General features: G+C 47.5%; 1 pseudogene; it reads left to right on the forward strand.

Annotated features, from left to right (window-relative positions):
- The first annotated feature begins 6,518 nt into the window (after positions 1-6,518).
- LOC146763732 (inositol 1,4,5-trisphosphate receptor-interacting protein-like 1) lies at positions 6,519-13,085 on the forward strand (annotated as a pseudogene).
- The last annotated feature ends 1,401 nt before the right edge of the window (positions 13,086-14,486 follow it).

A 14,486-nucleotide genomic window follows, 5' to 3' on the forward strand; every position in this document is an offset into this window, starting at 1 on the left:
AGGGAGATAATGAATTATTTACATTCTTTTTGAACTCTTTACCAACAGCATGAAGTTTAATAAGTCTAAGTGCCGAGTTCTATATTTTGGTCACAAAAATCCCCTACAACGTTACAAGCTGGGGACGGTTTGGCTGGATAGTGTTAAGGTGGAAAGGGGCCTGGGGTACAGCTGGTTGACAGCCGGCTGAGCATGAGCCAGCAGTGTGCCCTGGTGGCCAAGAAGACCAAGGGCATCCTGGCCTGTATCAGGAATTGTGTGATCAGCAGGAGCAGGGAGGTCATTCTTCCCCTGCACTTGGCACTGGTGAGACCACATCTTGAGTGCTGTGTCCAGTTCTGAGCCCTCCGTTTGGGAAGGATGTTGAGATGCTTGAGCACATCCAGAGGAGGCAACAAGGCTGGTGAGGGGCCTGGAACACAAGCCCTGTGAGGAACGTTTGAAGGAGCTGGGGTTGTTCAGCCTGAAGAAGAGGAGGCTTAGGGTGACCTTATTGCTCTCTACAGCTTCCTGAAGGGAGGTCGCAGACAGGTGGGGGTCGGTCTCTTGCACCGGGCAGCAACTGACAGAACAAGATGACACAGTCTCAAGCTACATCAGGGAAGGTATGGGTTGGACATAAGGAAACAAATTTTTCACTGAAGGAATAATCAAGTCTTGGAACTGTCTTCCCAAGGAGGTGGTGGAACCACCATCTCTGGATCTGTTTAAAAATAGACTGGACATGGCACTCGGTGCTATAGTCTAGTTGAAGTGCTAGGGCATAGGTTGGACTTGATCTTGGAGGTCTCTTCCAACCTCATTATTCTGTGATTCTATGATTTGCATTGCAAAAAAGATACCTTTTTTTAAATTTAAAAAAAGTCAGACATTGCAGAAATACATGTGAAAAAGAGGTGAGGATGAGCTTCCCACCATTACAGGGAACTGCAACATGCCAAATTTTCTGGGAATTTTGCTTTTTGTCAGTAACAGTGAAGTATGGCTACAATAAACCATGATACAAATGGTGAAGAAATACTCCCAAAGTTATAATTAAATGTAATTAATTCTATTAAGAGCAAAATTTGCTCTTTCTGTATGTATTTTTTTGTCTAGAATTTAATGGAAGAAGAGCTGTAATGTGGTTTGTCAGGGACATGGTAGCAGGGGTAAGCAGCAAGCTCACGAGAGCCCTCATAAGAGAAACTCACTACCAATAAATGAGATGACTGGGAGAAGGCAGCACTGAGTGCTCACCTTGGGAAATCAGTGTCAGGTTTATTACAAACAGAGGAGTGCATTTAAAATTAAACGGCAGACATCAATGACACAAAAGCAGCAATTCCATTTTTTTGTCTGCTTGAACCTCAGTGGGCCATCACTAGCTGTTTCCATCAGAAGAATTAACTATCCTTCTCCTTTAAATATTATTTAGCAAAGACTCCTGCAACCTGAAGCCCCTGAACCAAAGGTCTCTCTAATATGAGGGATGGAGAACTGTGCCTCAAAGTGCTGCCCTTCCCAGATGGTGAGAGTCAAGCACAGAGCTAATCACCCTCTGCAGAGGTGCTGAGCCCTACTGTGGAGGGCTGGGCCTGTTGCTGTGCTCTGCAGCACAACATTGATTATATTCGTGGCTTCAGATGGTTTATTTTTCCTAATATTTCAGCTGAGATCTTGGAAGAGGCTGATTTACATCTCTGTGAGTCTGTGTATCAGGCTACCTTTCCTTACATCTGGTGGTTTACCTGTTTCTGTGAGTTAGATCAGAGGCTCTGCAGCCATGATTTATCACAGACAAACCACTCCATCTGCTCCTTCATCTTCCTGCAGACAAAGCAGACACAGCAGGTTTGGCATTGTCCAGTGAAGTATTAAAATTCAACCAACCAACCAACCAACCAAACAACAAAAAAGGAATATGGAATTAGGAATTACAATCAAAATTTACAGCCCCTTCTTTCACACACTGAAACCTGTTTATCTCCAGGATAACAAACTCATCAGACTATATGACCATTTGTTCTTTTTTTCTTTTTTTTTACAATCTGATGTTAAAAAATTTCTTTGTGGTTAAACTTTTTAATATTTAGCAGTATCCTAACTCTGGAATTCAGCATGTGTAGAACACACAAGATTTTTAAGAGCTGCAGGCTTGCCTGTGCTTCTCTTCTTTTTTTCATTTTTTTGTAAGGGAATAATATGCAGTGAAAATATAGGAACTGTGCTTATGAACATTGAATGATGATTTAGGAATTTAAGATAATTTAGTGCAAAGTATTTTTAAGTTTTCATTCAAATATCTCAGCCTTTTACTTGAAGCATCAACATCCTGGATATTCTGTGAAATAATTTAGTATTCATGTCCTGTGAGTTGAGCCAAACCTCCAGAGTCAAAGATTGCTCAAGATCTAATTCTTTTGTGGGCAATATTCTCTTCTATTAAAGACATTAGAAATAAATTGCTTAATTTAAAAACTACAACAAGTCCAATAGACCTTTCTACTTAAATTAAAGCTTTTCAAGAAGACTTGATTAATGGTATAGTGCAGTAATTAATTTAAAATCTACTATCTTTGCATTTCTAAAAAAGACCCTTAAATATGCTTAGTCTTCCATAATTAAGAAGAACAGAAGAATATTTGCAGGAAACCTAAAAACCTGTAGGGTTTTCTTTGTGCAAATGGACACAAGAGACATGAGAGAAGTCTTTTCACGTCTTTCTTTCCCTTCAAAGTTCTTCTGCCTTGTCACCTTTGTGTCTCAGTTCCTCCACTACAACAAGAGGCAAAGAAGGAAATTATGTCTTTGTGATGCATTTGCGTTGCTTTATTTCTGTATCAGTTCAGGCAATAAAAAGCACTTAGATAAACATGAAGTCCCTAACAGAATGTTTAAGTGTGAGGAGTTATTAGCCCCATGCCATTTAGCTAGAAACATGAGTACAACTTTAACAAAAGTCTCAGGGGGCTCGGTAGAGGTGATTCCTACAGGCTTCCTTCTTTATTTGAACACAGTTTTAAATTTCACAGGGTAAAGATTCTTCCTGGTCTGTGAAGGTCCATCCTCCACTCCTGGCATGGTCCCACAAGGGCTGTGAAAGCCTCCCAGTACCAAGACAAGGCTGGTTAGAGAGTTTCTTCTCTCTGACACAGGCTGAATCCCTGAACTAAGGGATTGAGGCAGTAGGTGTTAAAAAGTGCTGCTGTTCAATCAACTTGTGCCCAGGTCTCCTCCTCCTCTTCTGCCGGATCCTGCAGTCAGACTGCACTTGCTGGGCAGCCTCTGCTCAGCAAAGCTTTCAGCTGCCCCTCCACAAAGGAATTTAGGGCAGCTCCTTGCAGCGTGGGAGTCTCCCTGGACAGACAAAGACTGCCAGATCTGCCTCTACAGCCACTCACAACGAGACAACCAGCAAGGAAGCTGCAGAAATGTTCAATTTCATCCCAAAACAGGCACTTTCATCTGCTCCTCTGAGTCGTCATCTCACGTTCTCCGCTGACTGACTTGATGGATGCCCACCAACCACAAGGGACTCCAAGGAGCCGCTCACATGGACACCTCTGCAGGGACCTGTGATCCACTGAGTGAAAACTGCATGGGATGAGTTTGACTCTGCTTCACAGAGACTGCCAGAAAGGAACACCCTGGCCTTGCCAGCTGGGTTTTAGTATTTCTTTTTATTCCATCTACCAGAAGGAAATATGCATTTTTCTTGACAAAGATTTCAGTACAGTCCCCAGTCACAGGAACTCTCCTGAATCAGCCTGGATTCATTATCCTGAAATATTCCCAAAGATTTCCCCAAGGAATGTTGGTGGGGGAAAAAGAAAGTAAGCAGAAGGACTGTGATCTTTGTTCTTTATTTATCATTCTTTTGCATAAACTTTTTTAGCTGAAAATGCCTTGACTAGTTTTGGCTTTCCTCATTAAGGGGTTCTCAATTTGCTACCACCACTACAACACCCGGGCAGGTAATTCTGGTGGTCATTGTCATAAAGTTCCTCACAAGTTACATTCTCTTCCTCCTCCCCATTCTGCATGCACAACATGAGCACTGATAGCCATATGGCTTCAGGAAAGCGCCCTCGTTCCTGGACTGTGGTTCTGCTGTAATTTCCTAAAACAAATCAATAAACACTTGCTGGCAGTGGGGAATTCTATAAAATGTGGAATAGAACAGAATTATTATTTCCAATTCATGGCATTATCTCTTTTTTTTTTTTTGCAGAAGAAATAAAACCAACAAAACCCAAACCATTTCCAGTGTTGTTTTGTTTATTTGATTGTATTACTCCAATTCTCTTTAATTCTACATGATAAATTTGGTAGATAATGTTCTGACAGAAGTGAAACAGGAGGCCCTGGGTGGGCTGTGGCTACCTGAGGTCGGAGCCACCACCTTCGCCTGGGAGCCACCAGGGTTGAGTTCCAGGTGGCCCAGGGAGCACTTGGTGGCTCCAAGAGGGCAGAATTTTGGCTGGGTATCCCTGCTGGCTGCTGGCAGAGCCCCGATGGTGGGAGGTGGGATGCGGGGTCCCCCTGCAGCAGGGATTGGTGTGCCCAGGCCAGGCGCTGCATGGTCCGCCCAGAGACACATGGGGATCACTCGGTGCCGGCAGGGCTGGGGTTGGGAGAGCAGAGAGTGGCGGTACCTGAGCTGGGGGACACTCAGCAGCCTGCAGGGAGATCTCCAGATGTGGGGGACCCCCCGGACCCTGAAACGTGGCCCTGGAGAGGGGGAAACTCCAGCATCCTGGAGATATTGAGAGCATGGACAAGGGGGACCCATGGGTACCCCAGAGCCCTAAAATGGGGACCCCGACAGGTGAGACCCTGGAGCCACTCCAACACCAAACTGGGAAGCCCAGGGAAGAAGAACCTCTGGGATTTGGGATTCCCAGGATCTCCAGCAGCCCAAAGAGACGGGATACCAATACAGGACTGTGAGAACCCAGGGTTTGGTTCGGGGTCTCGTGTGGTGGTAAAGCTTCTCCTCTAACCCGTGTTCCCAAAGAAAAACTCCACAGCCACTTCTTGTTCAGTCTCAAGACAATTTATTGCTAGTTATCTAACAGATTAGGTTCTCGGGCTGCGGCCCTTTGGTCAACGGCCCAGGCAGAGAAGCACACACTCCTGACACCCTCACTGTCTGGTGTCTTCTTCTTCTCTCCCCCCGCCCAGGGCTGCTGCTATCTTTTATAAGATATATTACATATTACATGTTTATAGTTTTCCCCCAATACCTACTACCTACATTGCCAAGTGTTTTTCTACTCTAAACCAATCTGTGAGTGCCAACATCAACAAGAACATGGAGGTAAGGAAGAAGAAAGAAGAAGGACGGGTTCAGCCCACTTTCCTCCATCTTAGAACTTCTGACCCCCATGTACAAAGTAAAAACCCCCCTGTACATGCACTAAAACCCCCCTGTACACTACCAAAAATTGTTCCCCTCTACTTTGTGAGTACATTTACTATACTATCTAACACGTTGTGACTGCTTGTTCCACCTTTAAAGTTGGTAATTCATTCCATGGTTCAAACTGGAAATCACAGCTAATTCCAGCTGACTGCCAGGGTCCAGACTGCCTCTGACATTGGCCTGGAACCTCTAAAAATGTCTGAGAGAGATTTTGAGTTCCCACACAGGACCTGCACCAGCCCAGACAGGGGTGACCCCCACAAACCCCAGATTGGAGAAAACAGAGCGGGGGAAATCCTGGGTAGGAGTTTTTTCTGAATCTTGGTGTTTCACAGGTTTTTATGGACATGAGGTGCCTGGAAACTTTTACAGATGAATTTGGGCAAAAGGAACCTCCAGACTGTTGCCGTTCATATTTTATTTTGTTATTGTTGAATGGTTCGTTCTATTGTTCGCCTATGTTCTCCACAAAGTTGCTTTACCCCGAGTTGTATAATCCCTTAGAGCTGTCCCTCAAGCCATTCCCCTCCCATTGTTCTAGTTTCTTCCCTGCCTATCAGGCAAGTCAGCCTCTTTTTCCTGAATCTTCCCTGCCACTCTCTCCCTGGACCAATCCCTGATTCAAACACCCACTTGGAAATCCTCTAATCTATGACGCCCCATTGGGCCCCGTGACCTTTCTCTCTCCTCCCCCTACCGTGACTGGTCCCACACTACTGATGTAATCCCCTTGTTCTACCCTTGAAATTTTCCTATTGGGTTTTTTTTTTGTATCCGCCCCCTGGTTTGTGACAGTATTTTAACCCATGCACTGAGGTGCTTAGGGCCCTTTTGACCGATCCCCTTCATCTGGAATAAACTTGTCCCTGTGGAACCTCAGAACAGAGAGCCTTCTCCTTTCTCCTTCGCCCAGTCCCTGACATTGCTGATTCTGCTGGCTCTTCAGGTTCAGCTGTGGGCAGAACCCAGTTCCCAGCTGTTCCCCACTCCTGGCACAGTGCCGGAGTGCCAACAGAGGCAGCTGGGACTCCGGTGGGCTATGTCACCAACACAATGTACTCTCATCTTGCTTTACCCCAGTACAGGATTCCCTTTCCCAAATCTTGACTGGATGAACAAGCCGGCAGAAAGGAAGAGGAAGATGCCCCAGAACACCCAGGCAGGTGAGGACAAAGTCACTGCCCTTTTCCTCCTCTCTCCTCCATCTCCCAGCCCAGCACCACCCCCGGCTGCAGGACAGCCCCGCTGCCAGCATTATCCTTCCGGGGACAGATTGAAGATATCTCTTTCCCCTTCTCCTGGCTTGGAGACAAATCCCATCCTCTCCTTGTCCCTCCTCCCCCAGAAAAGGAGCTGAGGATGTAGACCAAGAAGGACAAATCCCCATGGCAGAACCTCGTGCAAGAGGCTGTTTTGAGCAGCTCCACAGTGCAAGAATCCAAAGGGGAAGAAGATCCCCAGAGATCTTGCTCAAGGAGGAGTTCCAAACCCAGCTCAGGGTGCTCCAAGGAGGAAAGACCCACCCTGTGCCAGGATGGCAGCCGGAGATCCAGCTGGAGCTCGGACCTGGTGGTGTATGAGCAGCTTCATGCCAGAGAGAAGCCCTACAAATGCTTAGAATGTGAAAAGAGCTTCAGCTGGAGCTGCAGCCTGGTTCGCCATCGGAAAATCCATATGGGGGAACAGCCCTATGAGTGTGAGGCACATAGGAAGAGTTTAATCCAGAGCTCCAATCTGATCTTTCACCAGATGATCCACCCATGAGCACATCCACCCTGGGAGACAACCTACAATTGTCTGGAGAGTGGGAAGAGCTTCTCCTGGCCATCATCCTTGACCAACACCAACAAACCCACCAATAAGGGAAGCCCTGTAACTGCCCCCACTGCACAATGAGCTTTGTCCTCTGTTCCAACTTCATCCCCCATCAGAGGATTCATGTTGGGAAGAGACCTGGTGGCCCACTTTCCCCAAGATCCACATTGGGAAGACACCTGTCCCTTTGCTTGCACCTGGAAATGATGCAAGGTGGGACCAAAGAACACGAGAGTCTGGCCATGTCCCCATCATTATCTTTGATCCCACCTCAGGTCATTTCCAGAGACTAAGAAAGGAGCTCTCTCTCTTCCCATAGGAGAAGGGTGACCTTTCCAGGTAGGAGAAAATACATGGCCTGGAAGAGCTGGGTCAGTGTTGTCACAGTTTTCCTTGTAAATCGTTTCTTTGTCTTATTCCTTCTGTTCTCAATATTGTTGTGGTTCCCAGTAACAACTTCCTATCCCAGCCTGGGATCTTTGCCTTTTGTGCCTTCACAAAACAAAACAGGGCCACTGTTTATGCTGCTGGAGCCCTGATCAGTTACCAGGAGGCATTTCTGCTCATCCACGCGGCAGCACTGTGGACTCAATTGAAATTTTGGTATTACTGCAGCTGAATGAGCCTTTGCCCCTGTTTATGCCTGGGCTGATTCCTATCCTTTCCTTTTCATAATTCACCAAACAACAACAGAAGTAATGTAACAATGGCAGCTGAAAATAATTGAAGAAGAGGAAAAAAATCCTCTAGAAATAATTTTGTCAAACCAGAAACAGAATCAACCTTAGCCAAGGATGTGCTGCCCAACCAGGCAGCACAAGCTCCACCAACAGACATGAATATAAAACATGTTTGACACCATAAATGTGTGTGCTGTCATAAACTGCTTTTCCAAAGTGATTTCAACTTCATTTGAGGATTGAAACACATTCATGCTTCAGCACCTGATGTATGAGCTGGGCGCACTAGGCAGCTGAGCTGCTTTGGGCAGCCAGAAATAAGACAAACTTTCTCAGCAGTATTTGGTTTGCTTTCTCTTTAATTTCTTCCCATGCAAGAGGAGATGGACTTCAGACTTACAGCTTCAAGAATATTTGAATTTTAACCACCTCGTAATTCACCTTATCTGGCTTTTTGTACAACCTGGTCTTATAAAACAGATGGATTTTTATTTATTTACTGTGGGACATAAGAACAGCTCAATAGCTGCCCCAGTGTTTCATTTTTTTCAAACAAAATCATATATAAAACAAATTACATCAGAGAAAGCCAATCAGAGTCAAAACAAGTTGCTGCATTGTTCAGTGAACATAAGCTAATTTTCAGAACTAAACCACAAAGTTGGGAATGTGAGTAAAGGTTTGAAATTGCTATAAAATGAATTGGCAAATTCCGTAAGTTCATGATTAAGCATCACAGATCAAAAGAAGAATATCTTTCTTAATCATCGCCATATGATCAAAAGATTTTTAAGTCCTGGGTTTCCAATGAATTCTTTTAAAAGAAGTTGCATTTATCATCATGCTTCAGGAGAAAATAAAAATTGTCATGTTTGCAATTCAGGTAAAGTATATTTTTGAAACGAAACATTTCAGTGCTATTTCTTTGGTTTTTAAACTAGTTCTGTAACTTGGAGATCCTGCTATTTCACAGCTCTTAGCTCACAATATTTTACTCTAATGGAAGTAAGTTTGACTTGAGACTGTAAGACCGTTAGCTATTACAGTTTGTTGGTTTGGGTTTTTGTTGAACACATTTCTAGTAAGGCCACTTTTCTTTGCAACATCTTGCTTTTAATTCTGACACTTCTACCACACCCCCTCCTGTAGATGCACAAACACATGCACAGATAGATGTAAGGCAGTCCAAAATTCAAACCCCAGTTAAGGAATTACAGATTTTGGGCCAGGATGTGGAAGCACTACAACATAGCCCTGTAGACATACACATGAACGATGTGTTGTAAACTCCATGTCAACAGACATGTGACTCTTAGGCAAAAATGATCTTTATATTGAATTTTCTAGAATTTATGGAGCAATGACTTTAACGTGGGAAGTAGCTAAGCAGGACGTTCTGATAGGATTAAGGAGTCTCAACCCACAACTGCAGGAAGAAATTCACTTCTAAATATAACTGAAAGTGAGATTAAAACACAAAGGAGGTTACATGTTGAGAATTCAAAGCGATAATACAACTTTTTTTTTTTTTCATGAAAGATGAAAGAAAAGGAAATAGAAAATTAGGGAAATGCCAAGAAAAAATATGAGAAGCACAGGAAAGGGGTTTCTACCACCATGGCTCCAGCCCTGGTTTCTCTGTCAGCTGTGGCCCCAGGCAGCCAGACCAGCAAGGTGGGGCAGGAGAAGCCGCATAGGACCAGCCAGGACAGCAAAGGACAGCAATGACAGCAAAGACTCCTGACACTTTGTAGACACCGTGCCATGTTGGGCACTTGTAAATTTAGGGATGTCTTGCTTTTTAAGGACAGATAGTAGCAATGGCACATGCACCACGAGCACCCTCAGGACAATGGCACATCCAGCATGTCCCTCATGAACTCCCTCATGATCTCTGCTCCCTTGAGGAGTCGCTGAGGTCCATCATGTGTCCAGCTCTGCAGGACAACTGAACAAACTACCCAGAGCTGGGGGAAAGTGCTGCAAATAGCACCAGCACCAGCTCCCTTGGAGCAGGAGGAACACGTGTAGCTGATCCTGAGTCAGTGCAAAGTGCTGTTGGGTGGTTTGAACCCAACAGCAGAACCTTGACTCGGCACCGTGTAGAAGATGTCCCCTTGTCTGGTCTTGTTTTGTTGGCTGTTTGCTCCCACTGTTGACACTGAGCTGCTGTGGCTGAGGCTGAGACATCCCTCCTACCTTGTCAGCAGCAGGCCCTGTCCAGAACTGTACAAAATATGAGAAAAGCAGCTGGGAAGAACAATGCATGGAATCCTACAGCTCAGGAGCTCTTATGTCAGAGCCCTGCCTGTGCCTTCTGTTTGTCAGCACCTCCTTCTCTATGCACACAATAGTGACTGGTGAAGGTCTTTTTTGCCTAAGAGCTCTTGAGAACCAAATGCTCTGCTGGGATTCTCACAATCTGTTAAGTTCATTGCAGGGAAACAGAAAAGCAAGGGCAGGGTAGCAGTTCAGCTGGAAGCTGGTCACTCCCTGCAAAGGGCTTGTGTGTGATGTGGGAACATCACATGCACGGATGGGCAAGAAGGGTAAATGTGCTCAGGTTGCTGCAGGTGAGGTTTAGGCTCATCTCAAGGGCAGTCAAGGGTGGTGAGCACTGGAAGATCCAGCTCCAGTCCCCATCCATTTCAGTGATGTCTGCAGCCTGGATCCAGAACACCCTGGGGGGCTCCTGTGGCTGGCTTTGCACTCAGGTGAGGATAAGAGGCCATCTGAAGACCCTCACTCATTTCTCTGCCGATTGCCATGAGCAGGAACTCCCTTCTCCCACTGCAGTTCCGGCTTGGAGAAGGCAACAGTGCTGGTGCAGCCACTGCACTGTCATGTTGGCTGTTCCAAAGGAGCCTGGCAAGAACTTGGCAAGGAGTTGGCAAGGACTTGGCAAAGACCCAGCGTGGACCCAGCACAGAGTGGCCTACTGCAATTCCTGCTTCACTCTCCATCCTTAAGCCAAATGAACTGTTGGGGTGACTCTGGTTGTCTCTCACTGCAGACCCCTCATCTCCCTTGTTACCACCCTGACAGACGGAGATCAAGAACACTCTCCCCAAGGACTGAGACTGAGACCCCTGCCACAGGGAGTGGAAGGATGGAGGGAATGGTGGTGTGACCACTATTGACATGACCTGTTCTTCTCCAGTAACTTCAATGGACTTATTCTTTATTGTGTTCATCCTGCTTGGGGGTTTCAGTGGACTCACCTGTTCTCCCACAGCAGTTTCAATAAACTCTTATTGTTCTGTATGTTCTCCCCTTTTTCCTCAGTGGACTATAACTGGACCCCTGGGTTAGGTAGGACTTTGGAGACTTTCCCCAACACAATAAGATGGATCCCCATCATCCGGACCAGTGAGGATCTCACCTGTGTCAGTAGCTATAGCCATCCCCCTCTTTTCTCTCTCTCTTCTTCTATTTCCTCTCTGATCCCACTATCATATGTATTGTTTTGGCCCCTAATAAAGGTGATTTGTTGTGTTTAAACTGATGGTGCCCTGCTGTTTGCCTTTTTTGCACTTTTGGGATTGGCCAACGAACCATCACAACACCCCGCTATGGGCAGATCGTGACACCAGGAGCCGCTGAGGCCGGCAGTGGGCACCAAGGCTGGGGCTTGTGGGCCGGGAGGCGGCTCTGGGGGCTGTGACACGCCAGGGCATGGGTCACAGTGGGAGCTGTGAGCAGGGGCACTTGGCAGCTGAGTGACATGGTTCTGCTGGCTGTGACATCACAGAGGACAGGTGACACAGGCTCCTGTGTCCAGGGGCAGCACAGGGCAGTTGGATTCTGGCAGCCAGTGAGTGCACATGCAGGGGGAATGCTGGGCTGGATGGGAGCTGGGAAAGGTGCCCTGGGGGTTTAAAGCCAGAATGGGAGCTGGGACCCTCAGGGTAGGGCACTGTCCTCTGAGCTGGGGGAAGAGGAGCTTGGAGATGTCAGCGGGGCAGGTGCCCAGAGAGGCTTTGGGGACATTGCAGGTGTCGCCAGCCCCCTGCTCCCTCCCAGCCAGACATGCTGAACTCTCTTTCTTCCACCAGGCCATGTCTCCAACACTGACCTTCCTTCTGGCCCTGTTAGCCACCCATGCTGGAATGAAGGTGAACCAAGAAATTGAAATTAATGAAGTCAGTTGTATGCTGGAGCGTGAAGAATATTTGCATCAAGAGATGATGCGGCTCCTGCAGGAGATTGAGGGGAGCAGTGGCACCATGGAAGCCCTGCTCTGGTCTGTGATGGAAAAGCAGTGGCTTCTTTTCGTCAGTGCAGCAGTCCTGGCTCAGGTTCTTGCTATGGGCTGCTGGCTGGTCAGGAGAAGAAAGCGTGGCTCTGCCAGCAGGAGGAGGCAGGAGGGATCCAGCAGGAAGGAGAAGGTCAGTGAACATGAGAAGGTCAAGGGTATAGGCAGGGTGGCAGCACTTTGGCTGTGCCCAGCCCATCACCAGTGGGCACATCCAGGATAAGGCTGGAGTGGGCTGTCAGCAGCCTGATCTAGGTGAGAATGTCCCTGCTCGTTGCTGTGAGGTCACAGTGGACAGCCTGTAAAGGTCACTCCCAAGCTCAGCTGTTCTGTGATTCTGCAGCAGGGCCTGCCCAGCACAAAGGTGCTGTAGGAGCTGGTGGAAGATCTCCTCAGCGTCTGCCGAGTGCTGTCCCGGAGGAACTTCATGCCGGAGCTGCACCCAGCCGCCGGGACGGACACCAGCCCCACCTGCAGCACCCAGGAGAACAGCAGCACCTACCGCACGCTGGTCATCCTGCGGCCACCGCCCGGCCACTCCTTCAGCCCAGAGAGCAGGAAATGGCCGCCAGCCGAGCGCATCCGCGTGGGGCTGGAGTGCCTGTGCTCCGGGGAGCAGCTGCTGGGGCACACGTGCTTTCTCCACGCCTCTGGTGGCCAGCTGCCCAGCGACCAGGAGTGGTACATGATGGACACCCTCTGCACGGGCTCCTACTTGGACCCAGAGAAAGTCACCCGCTGGGTGCAGATGTTGGTGGCGTCGGCCTGGCTGCTCCTGCCGCACTCGCGCCGTTTGCAGCTGACGGCGCTGCCCTGCGGCAAGTCCTGCAGGTTCCGGCTGAGCGGCGCCTCTGGCCTGCACCGCAGCATCGAGATGGTTCTGGCCGTGCAGCAAGGCAGCTCCTGTGCCTGCCTGAGCCTTGAGTAGGCAGCAGCCGTCTCTGCCAGCAGCACCGTGCGGGCCACAGAGCTGCCACCTCTCCGTCTCAATGCCACGATGGCTGTGCTCTTGAGGTGACAGCACTGCAACCAAACAGGAATTGAGGAAGGTGAAGTCAATCATTCCTCATGGGACATTTTTTGTGTTCTGTTAGGATTCTTTAGTTCATTTATTATGAACTCTGAAGAAGATAGCCAAGTGATAATACTTCTAAAATCTCCCAAGGCAGAGCTGGGAAGGTTAATGTGATCTCAAACATGTCAAAAGTTTTGTTAAGGAAAATTATACATCCATAGGAGGTTTTCCTACAGTTTTGTACTCTTAAAAAAATAAAATTCAATGATCCAACAAACATTTGGTCTACCATCAAGTCAGGAAGAGGAAGGAGGAGCTGGGTTGGAAGAGTGCCATGTGCATGAGTGTGGGCAGAGCTGGTTTAGCAGCACCAGGTTGGTGCGGCAATAGGATATATAAGGATGACTGTCCCTTTATCTTTATTCAGTCCCTTGTTGCAGTTCAATAAACCTTTTAAAATTTTAAGAAGTGAGGCGTTGTTTCTCACAATGCATAAAGCTGATGCAATATCAGGTGTATAAAATGTGTTGCCACCATTTTGTGCACGAGCCTCTGGCATTTTGCCACACACCCAGCGGTGTCCCTTTTGCTTTGCTGATCTTTTTATTGTTCTCAATAAAAGGTCTATAATTCATTCCCACTTGGGGTCTGGGTCATTTATAACGAGCAGCGGGCAGAGGCCCTCAGCCATGCCTGTGCCTCAAGGGCAGGAGCACAACGGAAATGAACAGGGCTAATGTCTTTATTAATGTTCAGCTCATTATTAAAAAGATCAACTGGGCAGGGGACCGACACGGAGCTCAGCCCCGCTGTTGTAGCTTTCCCAGGTAGCCAAAGGGTGAGGAGGTGTGCAGAATCTGTCACTGAGGTCCAGAGAAGCAGCTGTTCCCTCTCCTTTCCTCGTGGCACACTGGTAGGTGAAGGGTGAGGAGGTGTGCAGAGTCTGTCACTGAGGTCCAGGGCAGCAGCTGTCCCCTCTCCTTTCCTCATGGTAACACCAGGGAAATCTGCCTCTTTGTTCCTGGTTCGCACAGCTCATTCCAGTCTAATCTTCCATAGGTGATGGTGACAGGTCAAACATTGATCAGGGGATGTGTTTCCCTCTTCCTCAGCTAGGGCACCTGTCCAGCCCCCTCTGCTGTGTTTAGTTCTCCATTTAGAGGTGTCTTTACCCCCCAAAACACATCCCATAGTTCCACCGGTTGCCCTATTTGCATCTTAGTACTAGAATGGCGAGTGGGTGATGTGGGGGAGGTGGGGGGGTGGTGGGGGAAGTGATCTCCAGGTAGTTTAGAGAAAACAAACATAGAAATT

Source organism: Lonchura striata, chromosome Z (assembly GCF_050655825.1).
Source record: "Lonchura striata isolate lonStrDom1 chromosome Z, ASM5065582v1, whole genome shotgun sequence".
Lineage (NCBI taxonomy): Eukaryota > Metazoa > Chordata > Aves > Passeriformes > Estrildidae > Lonchura > Lonchura striata.